The 12,942-nt window shown below is 35.5% G+C and overlaps 1 protein-coding gene across 11 annotated transcripts in view; it reads right to left on the bottom strand.

Annotated features, from left to right (window-relative positions):
- TCF12 (transcription factor 12) overlaps window positions 1-12,942 on the bottom strand; it is a 375,921-nt gene that overhangs the window by 207,286 nt on the left and 155,693 nt on the right. The window lies entirely within an intron of this gene.

Below are 12,942 nucleotides of genomic sequence, written 5' to 3'. Positions count from 1 at the left end.
ATCCATTACTCTAGGTGTTGATACAGCAAAATTTGACAGAAGATATTTTACTTTGTTGCCAGCATCTTGACTTGATGCCCCATGTTATGTAGGCTCTTATAGCCGTGGCAACAGCGTTGGCTGATGCTGATTTTAAGAATGTGACTCACAAACATAATAATTCATAGTTCATGATTAAAACAATACTGCATACCCTAGTAGGACACTTAGGACCATACTTTTGGATTCTGTAATGAGCCATGGTGATATGGACCAGGAGCCATTTATACTACTTCTTCTTGCCCCTGTGACTAAAGCCACTCATCTTTAAGAATAAGTCCAAATTAAAAGTATAACAGTGAAACAATGTTCTTTTGCTAACTGGTTCATATGGGTGCTGAGCCACTGGCCTAGACTTATTTCCCTAAAGGTGAAAGTAAATAAGCCATAGTTGAAGGGTCAGTGATTCCTTCTAGGAATAATCAAGTCTTCATTCAATTTATCTAAGATAAGATTTTCTATGCCACCATTAATAATAGCATCAGCTTATACTTAAAGGCACTACTTGCCAGAACCTGAGTTAAGGGCTTTACTCATTATCCGTACAGCCCTGTGAACTATTATTCCCACACCACAGATAAGGAAACAGGCACAGAAAATTTACAAAATTCACCTGGTATATGACAGTAAGTAGCAGGGTGGGAATTTAAATCCAGTCTGACTCCATCCCACCATGCAATGCTGGCTCTCTAGAAATAACTGTTCCTCCCCAGAACTACTGTGAACTTAACAGCTCAATGATAGGCTGGAGCCACACAAAATGAAGAGTGTATTTATTTAAACACAGGTGATAAAGGAAGAGAGCCAGGAAAACGGAGAAACAAAAAAATATCTTAAACCACCCAATTTGGTTAGTGATGCTCAAAATAATGGAGGCAGTCAAAACAGCTTTTGAGAACTTTCTGAGCCTGTGGATTGTGATGGAGAAAAAGCAAACAAAATGGGAAATGGAAAATCTCCTTTGGTAAGTTGATATCAAGTACAGGCATTCATTCCTCCTGCAGAACATTCCCCTTGCCCGAGGTGGAAATAAACTGCAGCAGTCTTCTGTGATGCTAACATAATTCCTACAGAGAATGCAAACAGAGGCCCCAAAAAAACTAGAAGCAAATTTCTACCATTAGGACCAGTAGTTGAGTGCCATTCTGAAAGATGGAGTTTATGATAATAACTTGGCAATTACAGTTAAGAATTATTATTCATTATAACAAAAGGGGGAGAAATATTCTAAAGAAAAACTGTGTAACTCCATTCCAATTAACTAAAGGGGGCATCTGAATGGCCTGGTTGTAAGCCACTGAAAATTGGGGGAAAAAAATTGTTCCCACAGAGATAAAAATCTTTAGGGTGACAGCCTGAAATTCAGCTTCAACCTGAGGCTCAACCTGAGAAAAAGTATCAGAGGAGGCATATAGTCTTCCTTAGGGAATGTGTGATTTGTAGCAATGAAGCTACCTAGACACAGCAACTGAATGTAAAAGGAATAGTTATACACAAATCCATCATCCCCTTCTTCAGTTCCTAGATCTTCAGTTACCTGGCTAGAGAACCACAGGTACCATATGGATATTCCAACAAAGAAAGGGCAAAAAAGAAAATTTTATTTCTATGTAATACCGAAGCATGGTAATGCCCCTGTTTTCTGATCTATACAGTTTTTCTTTCCGTGTTCGAAGCAGCTGAAATGTCAGGACTTCCTTTGAAAAACAAAAAGGCATCACACCCATCAGATATGAGAGGTAGGTGTAACTGCTCTGAATATATCTGATAAACAAAACCTAACTTTTAGAGATGACTTTTTAATAATAAATGGGCCTCTGAAAACTAAGCATGGTCCTCTTAGCAGAGACTTCAATATTAAATGAGTAACTTAGAGAAAGAACTCAACAAGTTTTTCTTGGATTTTAAACAATCCCTCATTTTTAACTTTTAGAATTTTTTAGTTTGACAAAGCATTTAAAATATTTCTGACAAAGCTTCTTTTAGTTTAAGAAAGCAATTTAAAAATTATATTTGTCTATAAATATCCCACAACTGCAGCTTTAGAATCTCTGTATTTCCCATCCATATGTTAACATTTCAAGATGTATTTAAAGAAACTTTTCTCTTCTAGATCAGCCTTTACTGCTATGAAGATCAAAGGAATTAAATTCTAAATATATTACCCTCCCTTTTCATAGCACTTTTAATAAGGACCCATTACTCGTTTTTTTTTGCATGTTTGTCAATTTCCTTGCTTTTAACAATCAGGAAATGAAGCTATCTCCTTTTCCATCAAATTGCCTAACCAACAAGGCCTCTGAGTAACTCCAACATACTGCTGAGGTGTGACCCCTGGTGGGAGCACTCCTTTACCAGTTTGAAACATGTATGTTACATTTGAATATGAGCAAACCAACTTTTTTTAATCACTAAAAGCTGGACTTTTGTGGCTACTCAAGTGTCTAGATAGCATAATTTACTCATATCATACATATATTTATCTAACAAATTATGTGAATTCATAGAAAAGCAGAAAAATATTAATGTACTAAAAATAGTTCCACCTCTCTTTCATTCTACTAAACAAAAGCATGCACCCTAGAATGACTATGAGAAGTAGAGGTGAATCTACTGTTCCCTCATTTAGTATGAGTTTTGAATGCTTCTCAGTGGAAGTATCTCACTCCATGACCATGATTCTATTGCATAAGGATAGTATTCTTCATGCAACATGGTAATAAAACACAAACCAGCAACTTCATCAGGTTGCAATCAAACAGCTATCTGATCTATTATTAGAGAAAAACTTTGCTCTGATGTATGTATATGTATTCTATATATCTAGTTAAACGAAACTGACAAAGAAATTTAAGTGGCATTGATTTATTAGAATACTTCTAGCTAATACACATAATTAAAAGTAAAAATAACACAATAGTTATTTCCTTAAAAGTAAAATTATACTGTAATTCAGACATTTAGTCTAAATCAATAGTTTTACTATACTTGCACCCAGTACAAAATCTTCAGATACTTACAAAAAATATAAAATTTGTTAAGTACATTTGCACATCATACAAGATTTTCAGATACTGAGAAAAATAAGAGACCAGCATTTCTTTGATAATCAATACTAGTTCACACTACTACCAAGTCTTTTTTTATATACCTCCTAAGAGAGACTGGGAGATGTGCCACTTAGAGATTAAAAGGCTAATAGTGGCACAAACTGAATTATCATCGACTTGATCAAATGTGACAATTTCTTTTTTTTCTTTTACAATTTTTTTTTTAAAAGATTTATTTATTTTTATTATTTATTTATTTATTTTGGCTGTGTTGGGTCTTTGTTGCTGCACACGGGCTTTCTCTAGTTGTAGTGAGCGGGGGCTACTCTTCATTGTGGTGCGTGGGCTTCTCTTGTTGCAGAGCACGGGCTCTAGGCGCATGGGCTTCGGCAGTTGCGGCACGTGGGCTCAGTAGTTGTGGCTCGCAGGCTCTAGCACGCAGGCTCAGTAGTTGTGGCGCACGGGCTTAGTTGCTCTGTGGCATGTGGGATCTTCCTGGAGCAGGGCTCGAACCCGTGTCCCCTGCATTGGCAGGCGGATTCCTAACCACTGCGCCACCAGGGAAGCCCCTTCTTTTACAATTTAAACACTGATTTTATTATACTTCCTTTATAGCAAGAAAATGTAAGTTCTCTGGTAAGATTTTTTTTTTTATATTTAAGCTCTTTATTGGAATATAATTGCTTTAAACTGTTGTGCCAGTTTTTTCTGTACAACATAGTGAATCAGCTGTATTTATACACATATCCCCATATCCCCTTCCTCCAGCGACTCCCTCCCACCCTCCCTATCCCAGCCCTCTAAGTCATCACCCATCATCAAGTTGATCTCCCTATGTTATGCAGCAACTTCCCACTAGCTATCTATTTTATATTTGGTAGTATATATATGTCTATGCTACTCTCTCACTTCGTCCCAGCTTCCCCTTCACCCCCCACCCCCACCCCGTGTCCTCAAGTCTGTTCTCTACATCTCCATCTTTATTCCTGCCCTGTCACTGGGTTCATCAGTACCTTTTTTTTTTTTTTTAGATTCCACATATATGAGTTAGCATATGGTATTTGTTTTTCTCTTTGTGGCTTACTTCACTCTGTATGACAGTCTCTAGGTCCATCCACCTCACTACAAATAACTCAATTTCATTCCTTTTTATGGCTGAGAAACATCCCATTGTATATATGTGCCACCTCTTCTTTCATAGCAATAACTTAAATTGATTTTTCTCTTTTTTCTGCCTGTCTGCTTTGAGTTCCTATCTTTTCAGTGTGTACTATCAAATTCTACTGCAGATGCCATCAGGTGTGTTTATCAACACTTCTGAAAGGGAATCTTCTTGTCCCTACTCCTCTTGACTTTCTTGTTTTCTTCTTCCCTATAACTCTCTCTTTTTTCTTTTACCTGTCTTTTCATATCATTTTAATCTAGTTACTTACAAAATTAAAGAGGTAAAACTGTGCATATGGAAGTGTGACAATACATATGTATATGTAAGTATTACTGCCAGTAATGTATCAGGCACTGTGCTAAGTGCCAGGATACAAGAATGAATAAAACAGTCTTTGCCTTCAAGGAGCTCACTGTTTGGAAGAAGAAACAGACAATATCTGAAAATATTTAATAGACTAAGTAACTTCTGTATGAAGTCTGAGCCTCATATGTTACACACTATAGCCTTCAAAAGTTTGATTAGTAATATTAGATTCCCTATTAGTTTAAGGGACAAGTTGGCATGACCAGTGATATTTTAAAAGAAGCCCAAGCCAGTCTGCCAACTTCCAAGTTAAACTTCCTGGGTTGGGTGTAGTTTAGAAAATGGCAATATACTAGGCTCAACTTTAAAAGAGAATAAGCAGTGCCAGACAGGCAGAAGAATTATTGCATTAAGAGTTGCTAAGAATGCCCTAAGGCAAAATGAAACGTTGATAACTAGAAAACAAAAATGTCAATAAGCACGCCTCTGGTGGCATCATAAGCATCACAGCTAACTTTCACTGAGTGACTACTACATGCTAGCACTGTGTTAAGGACTGTCATGTATTGTATCAGTTAATTTAAACTATATATCAATACCATATTTTCTCCATCTCATAGGTGAGGAAATTTTATTCTAGAGAATTTAAATAACTTTCCCAAGGTCAGAGAGTGGTAAAGAACTGATTTAAACTTCAGAACTATGATAGCAGATGACTTAATGTTAGCCACCAATTGCTTTTTTCTTAAATCTCCAGAATATGTACTTAAGTAGAGAATAATTTCTATAAGGCCAGCCATTTTCAAGGTCTCAGAGTCCCTTGGTCTCAGGACCTCTTGTATAAAAAACATTTTCTCTTAAAAAAGAGAACCCCAAAAAGGTTTTGCTTATGTGGAACATACCCACTGATATTTACCATATCAGAAACTAAACCTGACAAATTTTAAAAACACAACTGTCAGAACAGACATTATCATATATCACAGAGCATTTAGAAACTCTATATTACACTCAGGAAAGAATAATACTGAAATGGCAAATAAAGTTTCAGTAGTATCAGGAAAATAGTTTTAACCTGAAAACATTCTAAAAGGGTCGCAAGAACACCAAGAAGTCCCTGGAACACAGTAGGTAAACTGCTGGATTAGACTATTTACTGTATTTTAAAATAAATCATGAGCCCCTCATTACCACTACCTTTTCAGAATCTGGAAACCCTGGTTGAAAATGATTAATTTATGACAGAGGACTTATTTCAGAAATGAGGAAAAAAGATTCCAGAAGTCAAGGGGCAGGCCTAAGATTACACAGCTACTCAGTGGGAGATATCTAACCTTACCACATTAAAGAACATATTTTTGGTTTCAAAGCATCAATAGACAAATATTTTGTTACAATTGGTAGTAAGGGAAGCACTTACACAATAGTGAAACAGGGTCCAAAGAGCTGTCAAAATTCCAAAGAGCTCTTAAATAAGCCAGTACTTTCAGTGTTATGCAGGAAAAGCTAATAGCTGTGGCTCCACTTCTCCATTCATTTATAACGTGCTGCTCATAGGGCTCCTCCTATTGATGAAGCAAATCCATGGTCCCTATCAGATTAGCCTAACTAAAAACTACACTTCCACTTTCACTTCCAAACAACATGGAATAACAGAGACCAGATTAACCTTCAAACTTCAAACAAACGAAAAAAACCTAAATGAAATACATTTATGCAACAGTTTTGAGACACTGGATATGGGCAGTGAGGGACAGTGATCCCTGGGAGAGGGGAAACAAAGTGAATCCTATGACTGTTAGGGGGAGGGGGAGAGGCAGGAGACAGGGAGAAGAGGAAAAGGAGAGGAAGAGGGAAAAGACAGATTGTAACTTAGAACTTTATACCTAGTAAAAAAAAAAAAATTAAAAATACTTCAGACACATGGACCATGAAAAACTTATCAGCACCAGGCCTACACAATGAGGAATGTTAAAGGAAACTCTTCAGTCAAAAGGAAAATAACACCAGATAGAAATAGATTTATTTACACAAAGAACTAAAGCATGTACTCTGGCTACAACAGAATTAAATTAAATATCAATCATAAAAGCATCTCTAGAGAATCTCTAAATATTTCAAAATTAAACAATATACTTGTAAAAAACCCAAGGGTCAAGTAAGAAACCAACAGGAAAATTGGAACAGAGCAGAACCCTGCCTTCCCTGCCCCCACTGCCCGAAGTACAAAACCGAGTTGTCAGTGATTAGGACAACAGAGTCACAGACTCAGTGTCTGATGCACACTCCTGAATTGTTTTACAGATACTATAACTGCCACCACAGGAAAAAAGCTAACTGCTTGATGATCAGACTATAGCCATGACCTAAGCTGCTCCAACTTCAGCAGTACTGAATCCATGGCTAGCACAATTCCAAGAAGAGGCCTTAAGAGAATGAGATTAACATTACTGCTCATAATAATCTATATCTTTGTGGGCATCAAAATAATTGTAGCTTGCCCTGCCAGTATACGTCAGCGAGCAACTAAAATTGTCAGCAGAGATGCTACAGACCCCTGTTGACACCTTCTACTCTGAGAATACAGTACCCTGTGTCAGCATGAAGAAGTCACAGAACATAGACCTTCATCCCGAATCCCACAGAAATGGAATGATGTTCTGACAAGTGGGAATTTGTAAGCAGCTCTTTGCAGGAAACCACTGTCAGCAGGAAGCCCCTTTTCTTGTCACGTTAGCAAAGCATTATTGTAACTAACTTTTAAACCAGACACTCCCATTTTAAACCATTTCTGGCCCAAGCACACCTTCAAATCTTTTAATTGCCCAATACCTTGCCTAACTTGTCGGTTCCCTTCATAGATCAAAGAAGTAGAAATGAAGAATAAGCAATGAAATGTAGAAATGAAGATGACCAGATCTCTCCTCTAGCCTCCCCTTCAGTCATCTCCCGAACAAACTGTGTGACCAAACTGTGTGAACAAGATAACATCTAGAGGAAGATCACAAGAAGTCAACAAGCGGGGGGATGGTGATGACTCTGTCCCTCCATCTCACTGATTAACTGAGATTACTTCCATCCTTCTCTTTAATAAAAGTCCCACGGTAGAACAGAATCTTCGGAGGTGGTTTTGGGGAGATGTTGAGCACTACCTGCCCAGAATGCCGGCACTCTGATTAAAGGCACCTTTCTTTTCTATTGTTTGCAATTATGTAATTGATTTTGTAAGTGGGGAGTGGTGAGACCCGATTAATTCGGGAATAAAATTACAAAGTATTTTGAACTGAATGAAATGAAAACACAAAACAGGAAAAATTGTAGGATGCAGGTAACACCAATCATTGTAAGAGGAAATTTTATAGTACTGAATGCCTGTTAGAAAATATGAAAGATCTCAAATCAACGACCACAACTTCCACCTTAAGAAACTAAAAAACAAAGAGCAAATTAAACTCAAAGTAAAGGTAAGAGTAGAAGTCAAACATATTGAAAACAGGAAAACAATTGAGAAAACCAATGAAACAAAAACTAGTTCTTTGAGAACGTCGGTAAAAGAGAGAAGCCTCTAGCCACACTGATCAGGAAAAAAAAAAAAAAAACGATTCACCAGTATCGGGAATGAGGCAGGGATTTTTAACTACAGATCCTACAAATACTGTGCCAGGTAGACTCTAAGATGGCCCTCAATGATCTCTGTCTTCTGGTATTCATACCCTTATATATCCATTCCTCTTGAGTATGACCTGGCTTAGCGACTTGCTTCTAATCAACAGAATATTGTAAAAGTGATGGGATGTCATTTCCATTACTAGGCTTCATGATACTGTGTCTTCTATCTTGCTAGCAGACCCCTCCTCCCTTGACAGCTCTGATGAAGTAAGCTGCCGTGATGGAAAGGCCCAGCTGGTTTCTGGGAGATGTTGAGTCCAACTCTCCAAAACTGAGGGCAGCTTTCAGCTGACAGGGAACTTTGATCCTTAGTTCAATGAACCAAAAGGAACTGAATCCTGCCAATGATCTTGGAAGCAGATCCTTCCTCAATCAGGCTTTCAGATGAGATGCTAGTTCTGGCCAATACTTTGCTTACAGCCTTATAAAAGACCCTGAAGCAAAGGACCAATCTAAGCTATACCTAACTCGTCACCCACAGAGTCCATAAAATTGCTCACCAGTGAGTCCATAAATGTGTACTATTTTAAGCCTCTAGAATTGTAGTAATTTGTTATTATAGCAAGAGATAACTAATATAAATATTTAAAAGGTAATAGAGAATTATTATGAACATTATGCCAATAAATTCAACTTAGATGAAATGGACAAATGAATATATTTCTTAAAATACACAAACTAACAAAGCTTGCTCAAGAAAAAAAATTGAATAGTTCTTATCTATTAATAAAGTTAAAATTAAAAACCATCCCCCAAAGAGAACTCCAGGCCAACATATCTTCACTGGTAAATTCTACCAGATATTTAAGGAGGAAATAATACCAAAATTACATAAAATTCTGCCAAAAAATTAAAATGGTAGCAATATTTCTCAACTCATTCTTTGAGGCCAGTATTATCATGATATCAAATTCTGACACACAGTACAAGAAAAAAGAAAATCCTACAGATCAGTATTACTCAAATATAAAAATCCTTAACAACATTTTAGCAAACTGAATTCAACAATATATAAAAGAACAACACATAATAACCCAGTGCTATTTATCTCATGAATGCAAGGCTGGTTTAAAATTAAAACCAGTAATCAATATAATCCCACAGTAACACACTAAAAAAGAAAATTCATATGACCACCTCAGTATATGCAAAAATTTTTTTAAATAAAATCCAACATCCTTTTTTGATAAATACTCTCAACAAATTAAAAATAAAAGGAAACTTCCTCAATCTAATAAATCACATGAATGAAACCTAAAACTAATATCATGCTTAATGGTGAAAGACTGGTTGTTTTTCCAACATCAAGAACAGGGCAAAGCTATCCATTCTTATCACTTCTATTTAACACTGTACAAGAAATCATAACCAATTCAATAAGGGGGAAAATCCAGATAGGAAAAGAAAAAGTTAAATTATCATTATCCAAATAGAAAATCCTCCAGCGTGTATAAAAAAGCTACTACAGCTAATGAATTTAGCAAACAAGGTACAGGATACAAGGTCAATATACAGAAACCTATCATAGTTTTTATACAAGACATGAACAACCATAAAATTGAAATTTATAACAGCATCAAAAATTACTTAGTGATAAAATAAACTAAATGAAAGATGTGCAATACATGTCCACTGAAAACTATAAAACATTAGTAAGAGAAATTAAAGAAGACTTAAGAGAGAGTTAGACCATAGTCATTGATCAAAAGATTCCACATTTTTAAAAATATCAATTCCCCTTAACTGATGAGATTCTATGCAATCCCAATGAAAATTCCAGAAGATTTTCTAGAAACTGGTATGCTGGTTTAAAATTTTTCAATGTATATGCAAGGTACCTAGAATAGGAAAAACAATTTTGAAACAGAATAAATAAAGCTGGATAACTTACAGTACTTGATATCAACATATATCTTAAGGTACAGTAATCAAGATAATATGACATTGATATAAAGGTTTAAAAAAATCAACAGAGAGTTCAGAAATTGATCCTCACATACATGGTTAATTGATTTTCAACAGACATAATGGGAATTCAATGAGGAAAAGGACAATCTTTTCAACAAACAGTGCCAACAAAACTGGATACGCTCATGCAAAAAAAAAAAAAAAAAAAAAAATCAATTTTGACCCTGACTTCACACTTAACCAGAAATGAACTTGCAATGGATCACAGATCTAAATTAATAGTTAAGTGTATAAGTTGTCTAATTTACTATTTGTTGAGACTGTTACTATCAGTTAAACAATACAGGATTCCATGGTAGGAAAAAAAAATGTGAGAAGCATATTCTATTCCTTAAAGATTTATAATATTAAAAACTGAGACACATAATACCAACAAGGAAATCCGTCTAATTTTCTTTAACTCAATAATACATAAATATATTGGACCACGGAGCTTGTATTTACATTATGTTTATTAATAACCTATTAAGCCCAGTTTGAGAAACTCTGATCATGTTCCAAAATTTTTGTTTTACATGTTAGGAATTAAGTCCAGAATAAGTAACTCATTTGACCAAGTTCACTTGTCAAATGGGAGAAGTCTCTAGGCTTAACTCCTCTGTTCTTTGTATTACAAAACATCATTTTCACATGGTATGCTCAGGTATTGCTTCTGTTTTTGTGCTTCTACTCTCCCTGAGCCTTCATTATTATAACTTTTATCATTCTGTTTTTCTCATGAGAATGAGCACTCCTTTTGCCCAGGAAACATGGACTGATCATTTTCATTTTGCCCAACTAATACAAGCAACTAGAAAATAGTGAAATCTCAATAAATGCTTCATAAGTTAAATTAAAAAAAAAGTGGCAGAAAAAAGGATTTTCATGTGAACAGCCCTCAAACTAAAATATGGACACCCAAGAGAAGCCTGTAAAATTCCAAACTGGGAAGGAAGATACTGAGGAAAAGTGATCTAAGAGAGCAAGGTAGGATTAGTAGAAAATCAAGAAAATATTTACAGAGCAAGAACTCAGAAAAGTCTAAACTTAATGAGATTTCACGGTATCACCAATGCAGAGAAGACATTTGGTTCAGTACAGCTGAAACTTCATTGCTTAATCACTAAATAATTTCCTATACTAAACACGAAGAACATGATCTGCTCCATGCAAAAAGCAGCAGATTGATTATGATATAAAACCACATGAAAATAATTACTTCATTTGACAGCACAAAGGATTAAATATCTGTTCAATATGTTGAAGGAAAACAGTTCAAGCTTGTTACTCTCAGAATAAAATGTTAGAATATATAACAAAAGTACATCACAAAAAGGAACCGACATTAACTGACCATGCTAAGCCTTTGACATACATAAGGCTCATTGAGGTCTCATCACTACCTTGTGAGGTAGATACCTTTCAAACAGATCTGAGTAACCAACTGAAGCCTCCTCTTTTAGAATCTACATTCTGTCATAAGAATATAGGTTAATAAGAATCTACATTCATAAGAACCTGGGCTGCCCAATTTTATTTTTCCCAATAATCTCCAAATTCCAAGATCTGTTCATCTGCAATGAACTTTTCCAACAGTTTCAAATTTGTAAACATAATTCACTTTTCCTGATATATAAGACCTCTTGGTGGGCATTTAAAAACTGCAACAGGTTCCTCATCTTGTTCAGGACATACTCCAGGAATTCAAAACAGGTGTCTCTCTAAGGAGCATCCAATGCTTGTAAAATTGTTAACATGGTATTATATCAAAATGGAGTAACTTTTCATGAGACTGAATGTAAAAAGAGGAACACTTACAGACTTCTTAATAAATTACACATATGTGCTAAATACTTTACTCCTCTAATTCTCACACACTTCTTAGGAGATAAATCTCTTTGCAGATGAGAAATCTGAGGCTCAGAAATTAAGTTATCTTATCTTTTCCAAGGTCAAATATAGTGGTGATACCAGGAAGCAAACTTATCTGATTCACTCCATGGCTTATACTTTTTATGTATAAAATGTGAGTAATATTTTTATAATAAATAATGATAGTACCATCATCCTACAACTTCTAGAGTATGTGTTAAAGTGCTGGACAAGCAGTAATAACAACTATTTTGGGGTTTCTTTTAAACTTCAGCAAGTGTGATATGGCCCAAATGGGCAGTAATTTAAAGTCATACTGCCTGGTTACTAGAGTCTTGGGTGTTTAATATCTGCTAAGTTATCTACCTTCTCTGAGTCTCAATTTCTTCACCTCTAAAATGGACGGGATTTTTTAAATGGTTTCTTGCTCAGCTGGTATGAAGCTTAAAAAGGTAATGTGTGAAAGGTTTTAAACTATATTGTGACAAATGGTAGTTGTAAATATTGTTATTAATTAAAACAGGCTAAGCAGGCCCAAAAATGTATTCTGCCAGAATCCACCCTCCATTATTTTCTCATGAATAAGAAACATTTAAAGTTATAGAAAATAATTTTTAAAAGCTGTCAGAAAATAAGTCCTCAACAATTATAAAAAGGGACATAAGAGATTCAAAGATTAATACATTTTGACTTCCACTTGCTAATTTGAAAGACTCAACACTGAGATTTTTTAAAAAAGAGAGAATTGTGAAGATCAATCCTGATAAAGATGTTATTTCATAAGCATACAAAGTTAAATGAAACTCACAATGAGGTGAGAAACTGACACACAGGCTCTTTCCAAAAGATCTATGTTAGAGCATCTCAACAGGCACTGTCCTTATTGAATGGCTA

The sequence above is a fragment of the Hippopotamus amphibius genome, chromosome 2 (assembly GCF_030028045.1).
Source record: "Hippopotamus amphibius kiboko isolate mHipAmp2 chromosome 2, mHipAmp2.hap2, whole genome shotgun sequence".
Taxonomy (NCBI): domain Eukaryota; kingdom Metazoa; phylum Chordata; class Mammalia; order Artiodactyla; family Hippopotamidae; genus Hippopotamus; species Hippopotamus amphibius.
The sequence above is the reverse complement of the archived record's forward strand: the minus strand, read 5'-3'. Positions and strand labels throughout refer to the sequence as shown.